Source organism: Leopardus geoffroyi, chromosome A1 (assembly GCF_018350155.1).
Source record: "Leopardus geoffroyi isolate Oge1 chromosome A1, O.geoffroyi_Oge1_pat1.0, whole genome shotgun sequence".
Taxonomy (NCBI): Eukaryota; Metazoa; Chordata; class Mammalia; order Carnivora; family Felidae; genus Leopardus; species Leopardus geoffroyi.
The window spans coordinates 16,526,672-16,544,907 of NC_059326.1; the positions used below are offsets into that span (position 1 = coordinate 16,526,672).

Here is an 18,236-nt window from a genome sequence, read left to right on the forward strand (position 1 = left end):
TGGGCTAGAGGGGTGAAGAGTACTAAGGAGGGCACTTGTTATGATGAGCACTGGGTGCTGTATGTAAATGATGAATCACTGAACTGTATACCTGAAACCAATTTTGCACCATATATTAACCAACTAGAATTTAAATAAAAAATTGAAAAAAAAATTAGAACATTTGCAAAGCAAATGTCAAGATGACATGACAAGCTACAGACTTAAACAAAATACTGGCAAAGCATATCTGATAAATGACTAGCATTTAAATATACACAGAACTCTCAAAGTTCAACACTGAAAACAAAAACCAAAAGAAAAAACATCAGGTAATATGAAAAAGACGTGGAGAGATACTCCACCGAAAACAACATACAGATGCAAGTAAGCACATAAGAAGAGGTTTAACATCATTAGTCACTAGAGAAATTCAAATTAATACCGCAATGAGAAGTCACTACTGGAGGAATGACTGAAACAAAAAATAGTAATGGCACCAAGGTAAGGATGCAACTTTATCCTATGTTTCCACACCCTTATCTGGTAAGGATATGGAAAAACTAGATCATTCATACCTTGTTGGTAACAATGTAAAGTGGTACAGTCACTCTAAAAAATAGTTTAGCAGTTTTTTAAAAAACTAAACGTGCAACTAACACATGACTCAACAATTACATTCTGGACGCATTTCCTAGATAAATGAACACTTATATTCACGCAAAAATGTATACACAAAAGTTTCCAGCAGCATTATTGATAATGACAAAAACGGACACAACCCAGATGTCCTGCAGTGGGTGGTGGATGGTTAAAATTGTGTGGTTCATCCACACTGTGGAATACTACCCATCAATAAAAAAGAACAAACTATTGATACACACAACAACTTGTATGAATCTCAAGGGCATTATCTTGAGTGAAAGAATCCAATCTCCAAAAGTCAAATATTGTATGATTTCAATTATATTACATTCTCAAGAGACAAATTACAGTGATGGAAAAAAAAATGAATGGTTTCTAGGGGTTAGAGATGGTGTCTGTAAAAAAAAAAGTAAAAATATAAATCAAGAAGCAGACCTTATGACAATAATATTTAAAATATCCTTGAAAAATAGAAGGAAGATAAAAATTTGGTGATTCTTCCTGAAATTGACATTGATAAATAAGGGAAAGAAATGAAAATGAAGGAATAAGGACACTGTGTTTCTTTAGGCATTGTGCAATTGGATTTAAAACCAGTCCTTAAAAATCAGTACCTTAGCAAGTACTATAAAACCTTAAAAGCCTTGAAAATATGGCGTCATGTGTAGTAAGACCAAAAAACAAGAAAAACTAGAAGCTGCTTAGTAATTTACAGGGGTATACTGAGAAAATGCCTGAGATTTCAAACTTGCTTTACAGTGTAATTGTTGAAAGAGTTGGTTTTGGAATTTGTTGGGTTTGGGTTTAATTCAAGGCTATATCACATACTAATTACGTGACTCGGAAAGGCTGTTTTACCCATTCTAGGTCTTGAGTTTCTGTATCTGTAAAATGGAGATCATGAAAGTTCTTATGAGGCTAATAAAATAAGACAATGTAAGTAAACCAATCAGCCCAGGGCCTGCCATAGACTAATTACTCATTAAATGTTAACCCATGTTAATTTGCTATTATTTTCAGAAGAAAGTTGTAAAACTTCATTCTAGCCACTAGGAGAGCATCTTACACTTCCCACATTCTTACCTGGTTGAAATCTCAGAATCATTAAAAGCCAGCTAGCCACTTAACATGATAATTGTGTACTTTGGAGATTGCATTGTGACATTAAGCTCCAATGCAGAATCACAAGAGATGAGAAAAAGATGCAAATAAAAATTATATGAGGTGTGTGGCTCTTCAGGAAACACTCAAGAAAATTGAACCCAGTAGGGTTAAAATCTCATCGACTTAAGGACTCAAAGAGGAGTTCAGTATTGAGGGTTTGACATTAGGTAGTTACAAAATTATGTCTTGAAATTGATGTTTACAAAGAAAAATATGTACAGTATACATTTTTTGGTTCTCAAAAACTTAAATGGAAAATCTTTAATGTACAAACTTCAAATATTTAATTTATACACAGCAGAATCTATGGACAATTATGGTATGTAAAGATAATAGATAATTTCTTACTTGTCCACACCATTCTTGTTGCCTATAGAACACATGGTCTTAGTAGAGGGCATGTCAAGAGGTAGATGGGCCTTGAGAGCACCACTAAAAATACATTAAGCATTGTAGGCCCCTCCAACATCACACCTTAACCCCTATCCCATTATTTGGGGAAAAACAGATCCAGTTAAGAGATGACTGAAAGGTTACTGAAGTCATTTCCAAAATAGCCTTCAAACAGATCAAGGAGGACTGTGAGAAGGTGTTGTTAGTCAGTAGTACAAATAAGAGAAAAGTGGAATGATGATTTTCTAGCAGATCTATGCTATGTGTGGAGAAGAGGACATACTCAAGTCAAGAAGAATTAAGAACTAGAGTATTTGCTTCTTATAGGTCTGTGACATAGAAATGAGATGTTCCTCTGAGTCAAGTTTGTGAGACCCCCGACATCTGCTCTTTCCTTAAGGACTATCTTGAGTTATAGACCCAAAGTCCTCCAAATGGTACCCTAAAACTTTTGGGGGAAGCTTGGTTACTTCCCTCTAGAAGTAAGTAATATCCCCCAGGATCTTGTCTGAAGTCCTACTGCTGTCCACTGCCTGGGTTTCCACAGTTATGTGAAATCCATGGGCTTCCTGGCTAGGAGACGGGGTGCGCATCTGTGCAGGCTCAGTAGTTCAGTGGAAAAGTGCAGTGGAAAAGTGAAATCCCAGATCATTATACCTTTCAGCTTGTCCATGTTGTCATCCCAATGGTAAGAAAATTGTGTTTCATTCACACTAAGGAACACTAAGGGGAAAAAAAGGAATAAGCATTGATACCCATAACAACTTGGATGAATCTGAGGGTTGGTGGCCAAGATGCTCCACTGGAAGATATGCCTGGCTTTAAGGTGGGTTCTCCCAAAGCTCAAAGACAGTGTATCTGCTGTTGACCATAAGATGAACTCCTTTCAATGGTGGAAGATGTAGTGTTGAGGACCATGGCATGAGATTTAGGGTTGAGGGACGAATTAGGAATGTCAGCCCAAAGGACAAATGCAGACCTCCCTTCTGAGACACAACTGACCAGTACTGAGTCTAGAATTTGGTCTAACTTCTCACTATTTTCTGAGCAAACCTTTATGCAGGCCATGTATCAGGGGCTCCTCCTTATATTTAAAGCCAATATTAAAGTAGAAGAGGCTGTGAAAAAAAGACTTAGATTTTCCAGCCCCCCAAAATTGAGCACTGACAACTTTTGTCAGCCCAGAGCTGACACCATGTTGTGTTGGTATCCAATCGTGGTCAAGTCTATAATGGGAATTCAGCATTCCTTCATCTACTCCATCTCTTTATCACAGATTAAAATTACAATGATGTTTAAAAAAAGACAAATGATGCACATCTCAGGGTAAGCAAGGTCTGATTTGGAGCCAATGAAAACAACTAGCAGATATATGAATCATATGCTGCAATGATATTGGTGATAAAATCAGATATAATGTCTCATAAGCAGGTTTGGATGATGTCAAGTTATATGATCTGATGTAATATAGTAACCTAGTACATCTGCAGAAACCAGGCTTAGGTAATTTTAACAGTAACAGTTATAACTATAACACAAACACCAGTGAGCAATAGCATTTTTATAATGGACTTCAAGTGGAAGAAATGAACATGACTTAAAAAAACCACAGGCCTTAAAAAAAATCTCACGTCAGTGCGAAGAGGTCAAATTGCTACTGTATTATAGTGCCTCTACTTTTAGTTCAGTTAATAATGTGTTTATCATTCAGTAAGAAAGAGCTATTAACTGGAATTTGATTATAATTGATTTTGTGCCAGATCAATTTATTTAGAATTTATTATTTTATTTTATTAAAAACATTGTTTTTAATATTTTATTTATTTTTGATAGAGAGAGACAGAGCACAAGTGTGGGAGGGGCAGAGAGAGAAGGAGACACAGAATCTGAAGCAGGCTCCAAGCTGTCAGCACAGAGCCCGACGCGGGGCTCAAGGTCACAAGCCGCGAGATCATGACCTGAGCCAATGTCAGACACTCAACCGACTGAGCCACCCAGGCGCCCCTAGAATTTATTATTTTATATAAAATACTTTAGATGGTTGTTTAGTTGCTAATGTCAAAGACTTGCTAATTCTGTAAGAATAATATTACTTCTGCATAAATAAATAAATAAATAAATAAATAAATAAATAAAATAGGCCAAAAACTCCAGAACTCTTTTGCAGTTGCTGATTCAATCCCTATATGGGTAAAATTATACATCTATACTATGCTGTGAGTATAGTTTCTTTCTTTTAAACATTTTGACTAAACTTTTCACCAGTGAAGTCAAAATATAAAAGACTTGTGTCTCTAACTGTGATGGGATGGCAAGTAGTGGATTAGCATTTCTTCTGATACCATTTAGAAAAGCTGGGTAAATACAAACAAACAAATAAACAAACCTGTGTCTGCAGGCCTAACTAGGACTTGAGGAGCCAAGATCCCAGAGCAAGAGAAACCATAGAGAGGTGAACTGACCTTCCACAAACCATATTTCCCCTCAAAGCATTTGCCAAGGCAGCCAGAGTACAAGGCGCCTATGTCCCGGCAAAAAGGAAGACAGATGGAAGCGAGCGTCATGTTCGGTAACTCTTCTCAAGGCATTCATTCAAATGTTAAGCGTCGTAAGAAAATAAGTACTACATTTATCTGAAAGCTGCTGAAAATTAGAGCAAAGTATTCATCAATTTCACAAAAATTCAAAGGCAAAATTCATATTTTGGAACCTGAAATGAGAAGTAGTTTTATTAAATAGCCACGGTTCTCAGATCCTGGGGCCCTATAACATATTGTTGGGGTCAAACAGGGACTCATAGAGTCTTGCAAAGTCTGAAAATTAGCCTCTAATCTGCTCAGCTTGTGATTTGATTAAGATGTCTATTCTAATCCTAGGTGCCTGCCAGAGGTTAGGGTATATCCTCTTTGAGAGAGGCAAAGCTTTGGATGGCAAAGTTTCTATAATTTTTTTCTATAATTTTTGAGACACATTTTCCACTTCTATATAAAAAAAATGTGAAGCATCCTAGTAAAAAATTAAGAGAAACAGACCAACACATAGCCTTGTTATTGGCATTATTAGCCTCAGAATTTAAACTAAATGTGTTCTTTAACAATATTCAGGAGTGATATAGAAAAATGGAAAGTTTTTTGAGAGATCTAAAATCTGTAAAAAAAAGAATCAAATTGAAATACTGAAAGTGAAAAATGCAATAATTGAAATTAATAATTTAATTAATGAGTTTAACAACAGATAGATAATAAAAACAAAAAAGAGGATTCGTGGATAGTAAAATAAGGCTACATAAAATACCCAGCTTATAGCACAGAAAGCAAAACTGGATGGAAAACACATTATAAGAAGAACTAAAAGACTGCTAGCTAGATGACAGAGTAAAAAGGTAAAACCGTGTAATTGGAGGCCTTAAGGGAGAAGAAAGGAAAGTGCAAAACTATATCTGAAGTGATAATGACTAAGAATTTTCCAATACTGATGAAAGATATAAAGCCATTTAAGAGAAATGCTCCAAATGTCAAGCAGTGGAAATCCAAAGAGTTCATGTAAGTACATTATTGTAAAACTACAAAAACAGAAGACTAAGTGAAAACTTAAAAGCAGTGAAAATAAAGAACACTGTTCTCAGCAGAGCGCCAATCAGACTGATGGCTGACTTCTCAACAGAAACGATGGAAGTCAAAAGTCAATTGGGTGGCATATTTAAAATACCAAAAGAAAATAATTTCCAATCTAGAATACTCTGACAAATGAAAATAGCTTTAAAAGTGAGGTGAAAATGAAAACGCGTTCAACCAAACAAAAACTGAAAAAATTCACTGCCACCATATCCATGCTAAACATGCTAATGAGAACTCGTGGTTGCTGTAGAAGAATGGGATCACAAGAAGGAACAGAGGGCATCTAAAAGTAGCAGGTATGGTATATGCAATTACAAAAAGAAAAAGGAAAACTAAAATATAAAATAAAACAGATTTATAATTGTTCTTCAAAAGAATAGAAAATTAAATTTATCCAGCTCAGCCTGTCCAGCCTGGAAATGCATGTGTCTCAGTATGTGTAAAATTTTATTTTTTTTAAATAAATGCACCATCCCTCAAATTTATTTCAACATGCTCTAGGGTAAGAAATAAAGAGAATATTAGTTCATCAAAAGTCAGGTAAATATTTTGTAGTGCTTGGCCTTACATTTCAAATAATTTACAAATGTTTTCAAAGTACTGCTAAAAAATTTGGGAAAATAAACTAAAAGTATTTGTTACAGGAATTAAAATTAAATTCCTATATATATATTTTTAAATAAATGATTAGCTACTAGGGCACCTGGGTGGCTCAGTTGGTTAAACGTTCAAGTACTGATTGCCACTCAGGTCACGGTCTCACCGTTTGTAAGATTGAGCCCCAAATGGGCTCTGCACTGACTGTGTGGAGCCTGCTTGCAATTATCTGTCTCCCTCTCTCTCTTCCCCTCCTGCTGGTGCTCTCTCTCTCTCTTTCTCCAAATAAATAAAAATTAAAAAAAATGATTAGCTATGATTAATAAATCAGTAACATGTCTTAAGTATTTTGCTGTTTTAGGCAAGACATTTGAAAATATTCATATAGTAAATATTTTTAATATTTATTCTTATGATTATAGTAAGCATTCCTCTTAATGTAAAACACAAAAATGGCTAAAAATACCCAGCACCACCTATGTAATGATTTTCTCCTTAAAACAGAGCAGAGAATACAATTACTCATTTTTATTAAACACAAGAGATTAAATCCCACTCCTATGGATCAAGGGAGAATGTGACAATATGAAATCTCCTTTCTTCAAATCTTTTGCTTGAATCTCTCTTGATATTAAATTTTCTTAAATATATTAGGAAGAAACTTCTATCTCTAACTTAAGTAAAAAGAAAAAAAATATTAATGGCATTTTTTCATAAGTCATAATTCAACCATGAACAAGGATCTTGCCACAATTTTGTAAATGTTCAGAAAAATAAATGTACATTGTACTTGCCAACTACATATGGAGGCACCCTGGTCTGTTTGAGGCAGTAGGGAATGTGAACTTATATGTAGTAACTCCTGTCACAAGCCTCCTGTCCATGAGGGTGCAGTCTCAAACAAGATGCCTGTCTGTGGGGAGAGGGTTGATGGAGGGCAAACAGTAACTATTATTGAATGTTGCACTGGAATTGAACCAAATGGTATATGAAACCTTTTGATGTACTTGTATATCCATTTCATTTTGATTAAAATAATAAAAATAAATTCTGGTAGACCCTAAAACGCTTCTAAAATGCATTGAGTACCCATGCGTTTTATGAGATGCTGAAGATTCTCTTGAATTATGTTAAATATTTCACACACAATTCTTGTATATTTTTATAGATGAGATTTTACTCTGAATCTTTTTTTTTTTTTTTTTAATTTTTTTTTTTCAACGTTTATTTATTTTTGGGACAGAGAGAGACAGAGCATGAACAGGGGAGGGGCAGAGAGAGAGGGAGACACAGAATCGGAAACAGGCTCCAGGCTCCGAGCCATCAGCCCAGAGCCTGACGCGGGGCTCGAACTCCCGGACCGTGAGATCGTGACCTGGCTGAAGTCGGACGCTCAACCGACTGCGCCACCCAGGCGCCCCAACTCTGAATCTTAAGACCAGGAGCATTGTAAGGATGTAGTTCTGCTTTCAAATAACTTCCTTTAAGTAAACTGAAATGAATCAAAATTATATGTTTCAAATCGATCTACATTATTCAACAATGGGTTTTTTCAAATACTCAATTTGTTTACATTTTCTTAATCAGATTGACCTCTGCCTCTATATTTACTTCCTAAATATCTATGTTATAAAAAAAAATCAGAGGCTAAAAAAATGAAATCAGAGGCTAAAGTATCATGGCATGAAACAGGTCTGCATTTTGTTCCCCAAAATTATTACTATTAACTATGAATCTAAAAGGGGGCATTTTCCAATATTTAATTGTACCCAATCTTTCAACCACAGAGTGTAACAACTAGTAAGAAAGTATGTAAGTATATGAGAAAGTTTTGCTTTGAATTCTGCTTTTGTTGGTTCACTGCTAAGTACAACAGAATGGAAATAAGCTTTTATTCTTCAGGGTAAAGTTGTTGATATTTTATATGTTGGAAAAATTTCTTTATCATAAGCACTACTATAATGAAATGTTTTTTCATTAAACCTTCTTTTATTCATGAAAGGGCAAAGTCATTTGCTGGTTCACTTTGTCCAAGAACGTGCTGGAGTGGTAAATGAAAATATGCCGTTCAGCTTTCTAAGTAGCTTGCACATTACAAATCAAAATGTTAAGCTGTGAGGTTAAAATGAACTAGATAAGCAAATAAGTCTTTTCCCTTTGCCAACACTTTCTTTTTATTCAGCACATACATAGAGGCATATCTTATTTTTTAAGATACAAAGCTATTTAACATCCTACAGAACAATAATAACCCTGAAATTTGAGTGTTCTTTAGAAATATTTCTTTCTCCTTCATTGTAGAGGTTCTCAGAGGCTTAGAGGTAGGCATTCTGATTATTTCACATGATGACTCTCAGAAAGCAAAAATTCTGGCAAAGAGTGGGTAGTCCTAGGAATGTAGGTCACAAGAAAATGTTTTTAAAAAAGATTAATGTAGCTAGTTCAGTCCCTTTCTCTGTTCCAAATATTTAAAACCATGTAAAAGATGGTCTCTTTCTCAGTTTTAATACATTCTCAGCTATAGACAGAGGAGCTTGGTAGGAAACACCAACAGTGGATACTGAGAACTTCTAGATGACTCTAGAATGGATCCACCATTTCAAGAATATCCTGAGTCAAGATCTTTTATGTATCAAGGTAAAAGGTAGGGCTGAGGATCCAACTAACTATATCCCTACCTCTAAAACAGGCTTCTCCTCTTAGGTTTGCTTCATTGACTCCAAAGGGGATTGGATAATATGTATGGCCATAAATCCATCAAGACTTTGGAAAACAACTGATCTCATAAATTACGTAGTTTTTGAATAGTAATTTAGTACTACCTACATATAACAGGAAAGCACCATCTTAAATACTGCCAGTCTTTAACATAAATTTATACATGGAAATTTAACGTAGATTCATAGCTGAAAGACCCAGGTCCCATTCTTAAAGGAAACAGTAGTTTGAGGCAGGGAGGATGTATTTGAATTTCTTCCAAAGTGACCCAGAGTTTTGTTTTGTTTTGTTTTGTTTTTTAATTTTTAATTTCAAATATGGATTAAATTTCTTTCAGTATGATTTGTAGTTCCTGAGTGAGTCCTTTATTCCCACAAGAAAAGGTCAGGAGACAATAAAACAGCACAATGTCTCTAAGATAATATGGGACACTGGAATATGATAATGAAGTTCATGAGAATCCTTGGTTTGAGATCTTAAAGAAAAAGGAAAGTATCTGTCTCTGTATTTTCACCATCTTGAATAGTGATTTTCATGCATTAAATAAGCCCTCAATAAAACATCCTATATTTGTGTATATATAATTTTACATATGTATATAGTATATTATAAAAAATCATTTAGTAAGGTTTGAAAGTCTTGCTTTAAAAAAGACTTTTGAATTAGATGACCTTCTAGGTCATTCATTGCACATCTCACCATTCTAAAGGGACACTGCTATTGGCAAACAAGTTCTCTTGTTTTTTATGGGCTACTCTGTACTCTGCTAACAAATTATATCTCACTATCTCTGATAATTGCTCTACGGGCATTATCTTAAGAGTTATCACCCAGAAGCAGTCCCTCACTCTTTTTGTTACTTACATAGATCTCTCTCTCTCTCATTCTCTCTCCCTCCCTATTTAAATAATTTAAATTTTATAATTTATATCTAATTAATGAATTAAACACAGATTTTTAATGCTGGTATATGCTTAAATGCAGATATAGACATGCATCACTCTAGATGCAATTAAACAAGACCCAATAACTATGCTTGTCACAGTACAACTATCATAGAAGAGAATTCACTTCTGTGTAGTCTTCGATGTGGTCTTCAGGATATGCAGCTTCATCCCACCCAGTGTGAATGTGATCTCTACAGAAAACGATACCTATGCTGTCACAAATGATGGGGATGATTATAGATAAAGCACAATGGACTCTCCATTCTTCACTCAATGTAGGTATCATGCCTGCCCTCTCATCCCTCCATTGTGGTTTTGGGGATTCATAATGGTGTGTAACCAGTTACTAGAAAGAGCACCATATTGAAATACAGAGGTTGAACATAGCTGCTGGCAACAGACCAATCATCCATTCATTGACTCTGTTCATCTATTCAAAGAGCATATACTGAACACTAATTATACTAATTCAGTGAAAATGAAAATTACAATGCATTATGCTATGGACTATAATCCTGGTAGGCACAGGATTCTAGCTTATATAGTTGTGTAGTTTCCCGACTATCATTTAGAGGTAAAATACAAGAAAAATGTATCAGAGTATCTGAACACTTTTCATAAACCTTGATTTGTAACAATCTTATTCTCAGTGAAGTAGAATGAAAAGATACACACACACACACACACACACACACACACACACACACACACACACAAAGCAAGAAGCTCCTGCCACTCACAATTAGGCATCACGTACTTATCAAGTTTTTGAGGTGAAGTCTCAACTTGATTTGCCTAACATAATCACTCCAGAGAAGTCTCTGGCTTTCTTTAGTTCAGTAGGTATTCCTGAGAAATACTTTCAACTTCAACCATACTTCCTACAGCATCATGGAACAAAAACTTTCCCTTAAGAATTGCGGCACAGTGCCACTTTAAACTAAAACACACTAATATAATGGGTTACATAAATCCTGTGAAAATGAGCATTATGGAGTAACTATTTGACCTGGAACTTATATCCACTGAATAACAGTGAATTTGTTTTTTTGTAACATAGGTATAATATGGTACTCCATGTATCAGACAAGTGCAATGTCATTATTTTAACTGGCATCATTCAATAAACAAATATGCTCAAAATATGAGCCAACTATGGTATTATGAAACTGTGAAATAAGTTAATTATGCTCAATTACAAAAGCATTATACTTATGACCACCTAATTCAGTGAAAAACACACATTTTTTGAGCATCTTCTGAGTTTCTTAAAGGAGTTTACTGTCTACTTCAGGAGACAGACCTCTACCCACCTGCAAGCCAGAATATAGCAAGAACTTTGCTTGTATTTATACTGGCAACACCTGGAGACAGGAAGGAAACTTTCAAGGAGACAGTAATAGTGAACTAGACTCGAGTGCTTGGAAAACATTTTGACAGGAGACACTAAGGGAAAATTTATTATATACAGAGGGGGTTTTGCCAGAAAATGGAAAGATGAAGAGCTTATTCATCTCAATATTCAATTATTCACTAATATTCAACAAATATCTATTGAATGGATACCACTTCAAAGTCAATTTTTGTAATAGTATTACATATATTCAAGATAGGCCTTTAGACATCATCACATAGGTTTTTACTGCAGGTATATCTTTGAAAAAAAAATGTGGCAAATTTCTTAAAATGTGTTACCAGCTGATAGATGTCTTCTGGGATGTATAAATGAGAGCTCCTCTGATTAAATACCAAGGGGTGATAAAAACAAGGAAGCAATTCAAATTTCAGAAAAAATTAAGACAAAAACACTTGTCTAGAAATTTCATGCATTGGTAAAATGCAATATAAACCTAACATGTCTTAACATGATTGTATTTTCTATAAACAAAGATGTTTTATTAGTCTAGAGATGTTGTAAAGTTTTGAATGAGAACTTTTTATTTAGAAATTGTAATCTAAGGACCCTTTAAAGAAAAAAATTATAACTTTAAAATTTATCCATTAAAATAACACTTTTATTCTTTCCATATATCATATTTATATTCAAGACTAAGAAAGGAAATAATTTTGAGAATACCTGCTTGATGTGAGTGGCTCATCTCGTGCTCTGCTAATGGAGGTGTTTATGTCCCAGTATTAAAACATTTGAAAACTTAAAGAACTAATTAGTCGTAAGAATACCGTGAAGTTATGAATCTTGTTAAGAGATTGCTAATTTTATTTTAAAAACCATAAGAATTAAGTTAAAAGAGTGTCACTTTTAGAATCAAGTAGACAAGGATTCAAATCCTGACTCTGTCATGAAGCAGCTTTGTGATTTTTTTTAGAGATTTAGTCTTCTCAACTTCTTCAAAAGGTGGCAATAATACTTCAGCTTTAAGGTAGATGTAAAGATAAACATGAGAAAAAGGTTTTTTTTTGAGTTCCTAGAATAGTGCCTGTCATACATTAAGTACCCATAAATACTGGCCCTCTCTCTTTTTCCTCCTTACCTTTGTTGGTAATAGTTCCCGTTTTCTGTCTTAAGTAAGTTTTAAATTTTGATGAAATGTGTTCAAGGAAATTGCTTATGTTGACTTTTCCAACATATTTAAAAAATATAATAGTAAACTACAGGCAGAATATAATGAATGCATATCTGATTTATTTCATTGCACTTGTCATTTCTCCAAAAGAATGCAGTGTGCTAGATAAAGCTATCCAGGCATATTTTTAAGTTAACGTTTTAATTAACATTTCTAATTGTATGTGTAAAAGTTTGCCCATGTGTCCTCGTCAGCTCCTCAAGAAGCCATTACTCTATGACACTGCTGTATTTTCAAAGGAAACATGTTTTAAAAGGAGACAAAACATACCCTAATATTAATGGGATGTCATCTATAGTTTAGTTTAAGAGCAGATCAAGTACTGAAACAGTTATCTCTTTTTTCGTATCCTATTTAAATGAAACTGAACTTTCAGAAGAATCACTGAGATTTTTAAAAATTTTAAACAGATCACTTCATTTCCCAGAGAGTTTCGAGAACAACGTAGTTTTAAATTGGTGCATTTTCAAAGCATGTGTGTTTAATATTCATTTTCGCAAACGAATGGCTTCTTTTTCTAAATGTATTTTTTCATCATAGAGTGGTTTTGGCAGTACTAATGTTCACAGGGATCAGGTCTATATTTGTGCTGATTAAAAAGATAGAGCCATGATATTATATCCCTGATCAAAATATTCTCAAATCTCTCAACATAGTGAGATCTCACTGCATCTGGGAGGATTAGAAGCCAAAATCATAAGGACAGGAAAGAGTCCTGAAGCAATCTTTCATCACCACTAGAAAGAAGCAACTGGCCGCTGGAAGCAGGGTTGAACTCACCAGTTTTAATGTGACTTTGGGGTGGGGAAGTGATGGGCACAAGTTAGGTGAAAACACAAGGTTTTCATTTTGAGCTGTCTCCTCAATCTCATTTTCAATGACAACTAATATGCTTATGGAAGGTTTTCCATAGATATTAAGAAAGCAAAGAGCATTGGCTTCAATTTAGTCTAGTCAATACAGTGTACAAAGTAAAGATGCACATTAGAATCCAGTCTCATAAAACGTTTGGCAATAATGATTTCGGGAAAGAAAAATGCAATCATTTATTATATTTCTCATCATCTAGCTTGTCTGAAAAAGTGAAAGACTCAGCGTTTCCTAAGAAAATACTCAGTCCACAGTTTTACTGTCCTAGCTATACTGTTGAGCAATTTTTGTATATCTATCGTCATTTACAAAATCTTTTATGTCTTTGAGCACTGATATTCACAATTTTAACTACTGAACAAATGTGTGCATATCTTCACTTTTGTTACAAAATATGAATTACTTAGAAAAGATAGATTATTTCAGTTTTTAGCTGCTAAATGTAATGTTGATAATCTGAATTGCCACAAAGCATCCTGGCGGTTAAACATGCAGTTATAAAAATATGCCAGTATTCTCAACAACATATTTATAAAAATATTTTTAATGCGGTGGGGTTAATCAGCATATTCTAAAGGCTATGATTATACTTCAATAGAAATTTATCATGCTTATAATAGGCTTTAAGTTTAAAAGTTTAAAATGTGTGTCCAGGACAAGATATACAAGGTATTTGAATTTTTCCTAATCAGAAAGAATAATAGAAATGTTTTTGATATTTCCTATTTATGTAAGGTATGAGTTAATTAAGGTTATCTTATACGAAAAGTTGTTTGGTCTCTTACCATTTCAATAATCAAAGTGGCCATAAAATTCATGTAGAACTTTAATTTTCGCTTAGTTTTTTCTGTGCATTTTAATCTGACCTTCTGGGAATAACTTCAACAGAAAAATAACATAAAAATTACAAAATTGTAAAACTTATAAATAATGGAAATCTAATTTACCTTTTATAAATCCTTGAGAACAACCATTAAGCAAGTAAATGGAAACTTATTTTTCAAAATCAGAGATTTTTAGAAACATTGTTAACGTTCAAAAGGTTTTACTAAAGAGACGTTTCTTCTGTAGAGCTTACTTTCTGCTTTGATGAATGCTCGTGTGTCTTTAAGTTCTTAAGAGGAAGAACTTTTCTAAATCTGCAATTACAAATCTCACCCTGCCTTATTTGAACTATCTATTGATGTAATGATATATTTATTATATTTATTCACTCCAATATTAAGCACCTCTTATGTATCAGTCTCATCAACCTGTTAGCGTTTCTCTTTGAAGGTAACTTTCTTGGCATAAATCTTTCAGCTCTTCACTCCACAACAGCAAGTTTGGCAGAAGAGCAGAGCTCTGATCAGAGCTCTATTGAAAGACTCTCCAGGTCTATGGTTTCTTATTCGTAGGCAACGTACGTGCTTTCTTTTTTCCTACCTGCACTAACCTTTATTAATACAAATCATCTGCATAAAATATTTTGATAAAGTGCATTTAACTGATGTGCTCATTTGCCTTAACTGCATTAATTCACAAATATAGTTTTTAAAGTGCTTCTTTAACAATGTCTTACCTGAATTTTGATTCTAATATCTAAGTATTAGTTATCCCTGTATCTTGAATCTTTGTCATAAATACTTAAGGGGAAACGTTTCCTGGTATGCTGTCCAGGTGAATAGAAGTAGGTATTGCAATGTCAGTTTAAACAGCAAACCGTAACACAGAGATGTTGCTTTCAATGTTTTAACATATCCACCCACACTTTCTTACTCTCATTGTCTAATTCACAGTTTAATTAAAAAAAAAAAAACCCTCTAGTTAACCATTTTTCTTAAAGAATTTGTAGTATGTTCTGTTGTGATTACTATGATCGAAAAGCCAGAAATTATGAGACCAGAAAGATTTTTTTTTCAGTTTACAAGTCTGTTCTAAATTTATTTTTAATAAAACAAGTAAGCCTTGCTTCTGCCTCCTCCCACTCCTTTGGCTTGGTGCTTACTCGGTAAGCAGTAAGCAACCTGCTGCATTTATAGCTGTGGAATTTAACTGGGAAGGGTCTCCCTAAGAAACCATGTGAACAAGGATGCATCATAGTGGATGCAACATAGTGAATCCAGACAGAGCTCTTTTTTTTCAGTCTCTCCCAAACCCTTCATCCCTTGCTAGTATTCTCTAGTTTCTAGTCACAAAAGGCAGCTGAGTTCACAGCTGGAACAACAAGTTGTGCTACGAATCTCAGTGATTTACCCAAGTAGCAAACAGGGTCATTGGCTTAATTGGAATTTCAGTTGCCAAGCGAAATAGGAATCCTTAGCCTTGGTCCAGCCACACTGGTAAAAGTGTTTCTGTTTCTTGATAGGGAATGAAAATGACGCAGAGTGTAATTGATCGACAGGATATTGATCACTTTCCTTTCTACATCCCCCCAGTTTGGGTGCCAGCGAGTCTAGGGCTCACTTCTATACGCCCAGGGGCCACCAAGATCTCCATTTTCCCCAAACGCATAAAAGGCTAAAAACAGCCTTCCTCCCCAGCACCATGGCGTGGCTGCAGCCGCTTTGTTTACCATATAAGTCACATCAGGGGTTCACTCCTCGTCTTCTCCCCTGCTTTAAAGCTGGGTGCAGGGAGAGGCAGAGAAGCATCCCCAAACTCCCGCTCAGCCCAGGTAAACCACAGAAAGCTTCTCAAACCCGGTCTGGAGCCTTAAAGAGAAACCACGCAGCGGGAGCCTTTTGAACTCATAACCCCCCCCCCCCCCCCGCCCCAGGGATGTCCGCCTCCCAAGAGGGAGCCGGCTTCCCAGACAGCTTGAGAAACTTAACTGAGATCCCAGAAAGGAGGAGAGGTGCAGCTCCGGTCAAATGGAGCTCTGAGGCGACACCCTCTTTACCTGCAAAGTTGGCAATCTTCTGGCTGAAGAGCGATCGATCCAAGGACATGCGGTGCGGGTGCTATGCCCAGGGAGAGCACGCCCGGCCAAATCCAATGGGATTTCCTTAGTCGCTGCCGAGTTTTGGAGCATTCCAAGGAAAACGCACGAAGCTAGAGCCCACGCAGCTGGCACCGAACTGGGCGGAGTGAGGATGCTCTGAGAGCGGTGCCATGGGAGGCGGGGGAGGGGCGGCCCCGGAGGGGGAGGTGAGCTCCAGGGGAGGAGAACTTCGCCCACCCCTGCCCCCACCGATCCCTGGGGACGAAGTTAGCGTTCCCACGGCTGACGGCGGACGAGCCCCGAGGAAGATAACCCCGCCCTCCGTCCCGGGCGGTTGCCTGACTCAGGGTCCGCACAGACCCTGCTCGGTAGGGACAGCCGGTGAAGATGCGCGTCCCACGCACCGCTCCGTGTGGCCGTGGAGGGGACCCGCGCGCGGGCGGGCGCTGACGCTGGGTCCCCGGCTCCGCCGCCCCCCCCCCCAGCCCCCCAAACGACCGCCGCCTCCCTGGGCCAACTCCTTGAGGTCAGCCAGGGCAGGCGGACTCCCCAGAAGCCAGCCGTCATCCAGAGAAGCCAGTGGCCAGAAGCCGCCTGAGGTCCTGGGTGCGGGCCAGACACACCTCCAGGCTTTGGGCGGGCTCTGCAGGGCTGCCGGACTCCAACTCGCCCGGCTTCTGGACGCTCGGCTCCCAAGCCGGTAAACCAGCACCCCGGCGGCAGGTCGCCAGACTTGAGGAAAGTAACCCCCACTCCCACCCCCACCCGGGAACTCTCAAAGCTTCTCCCACTCCGGCTCCTCTGGGCTCCCGGCACCCCCACTCCCGTCCTCAAGGTGTCAGACTTCCCCTGCAAGAGCAGGAGGATGCGGCTTGCGACTAGTGTCAACGATCCAGACAGTCGCAAGGAATAAATGACGAGGCGCAGCGTTGCATCCACCCCCACCCAGCTCGGGCTTTCCAACAGGCATAGGAGATCAGTAAGTTTCCAAATACTGAATAAAACCCCAAACACGTACCAGCCCAGGAGCGCGAGGTTCGGTGGCTTCAGGTGGAGAGAGTGTGAGTGTGTGTGTGATGCTCGCATCAGCGCACTGAGGTTTCAGGATGTAAGTTATCTCCTGGCCAATCTCTTTGGTGTTCACGCACTAAAATAAGACCAAAGCGCTGCGAGGAAATGCCATATACTGGCGAAGTTGGCAGTAACTTACTTGCTGTAAATGCGACGTGGTGATTCCCAGCTTGTGACTCACGGAGCCTTGGTTGGTCACGGCCCCGTGACTCGAGAGTCCATTTGTAAGATCAGTTCAAGAGTGGCGTCCGCGCGGAATCTTCTCTGAGGGTTGTCCCCTTGAGACCCTCGGTTTCTACTGGACTTCCTTTATTTTCCGAGAGCCCTGGGGCGAGCTGTTGGTCCCCGACCTCATCTCAGCAGCTGCCTGCTCCATCCTCGGGCTGTGCAACAGATGAGTGGCAACCCTTTCTTCCCGTCCCAACCACGCGATGTGACACCTTCTGGGAGTCGGTGCTGGGCAGACTGAGAGGAGCACCAGTTTCTTCCCGAGGAATATTCCCCAAGGGAGCCGGGGGTAGGCGGCAAGCCGGCACTCACAGGCAGACTCCAACGCGCAAAATTAAATTTCCCTTCTTGGTTATCCCTTTTCCCCCCTCCTTTCCTTTGTAGGTCACCTGAGTTGAGTTTTTTGGGAAGATTTACAGGAGTAAAGAGGATATCGCTAGAGATCACCCACTGGTGTCATGTTCATGCTGCTTTTGTGGTTTTCTTTTAAATCACTTTT

The 18,236-nt window shown here is 37.5% G+C and overlaps 1 protein-coding gene across 4 annotated transcripts in view; it reads right to left on the reverse strand.

Moving 5' to 3' along the window:
• Positions 1 to 17,967, reverse strand: part of TRPC4 (transient receptor potential cation channel subfamily C member 4) — a 200,141-nt gene extending 182,174 nt beyond the window's left edge. The window contains exon 1 of one of the 4 annotated variants that reach the window (XM_045474781.1): positions 17,649 to 17,967. The gene's annotated coding sequence lies outside the window, so the exon portion shown is untranslated. The other 3 variants (XM_045474773.1, XM_045474753.1, XM_045474788.1) reach the window with 3 other exon arrangements.
• Between the last annotated feature and the right edge of the window lie 269 nt (positions 17,968 to 18,236).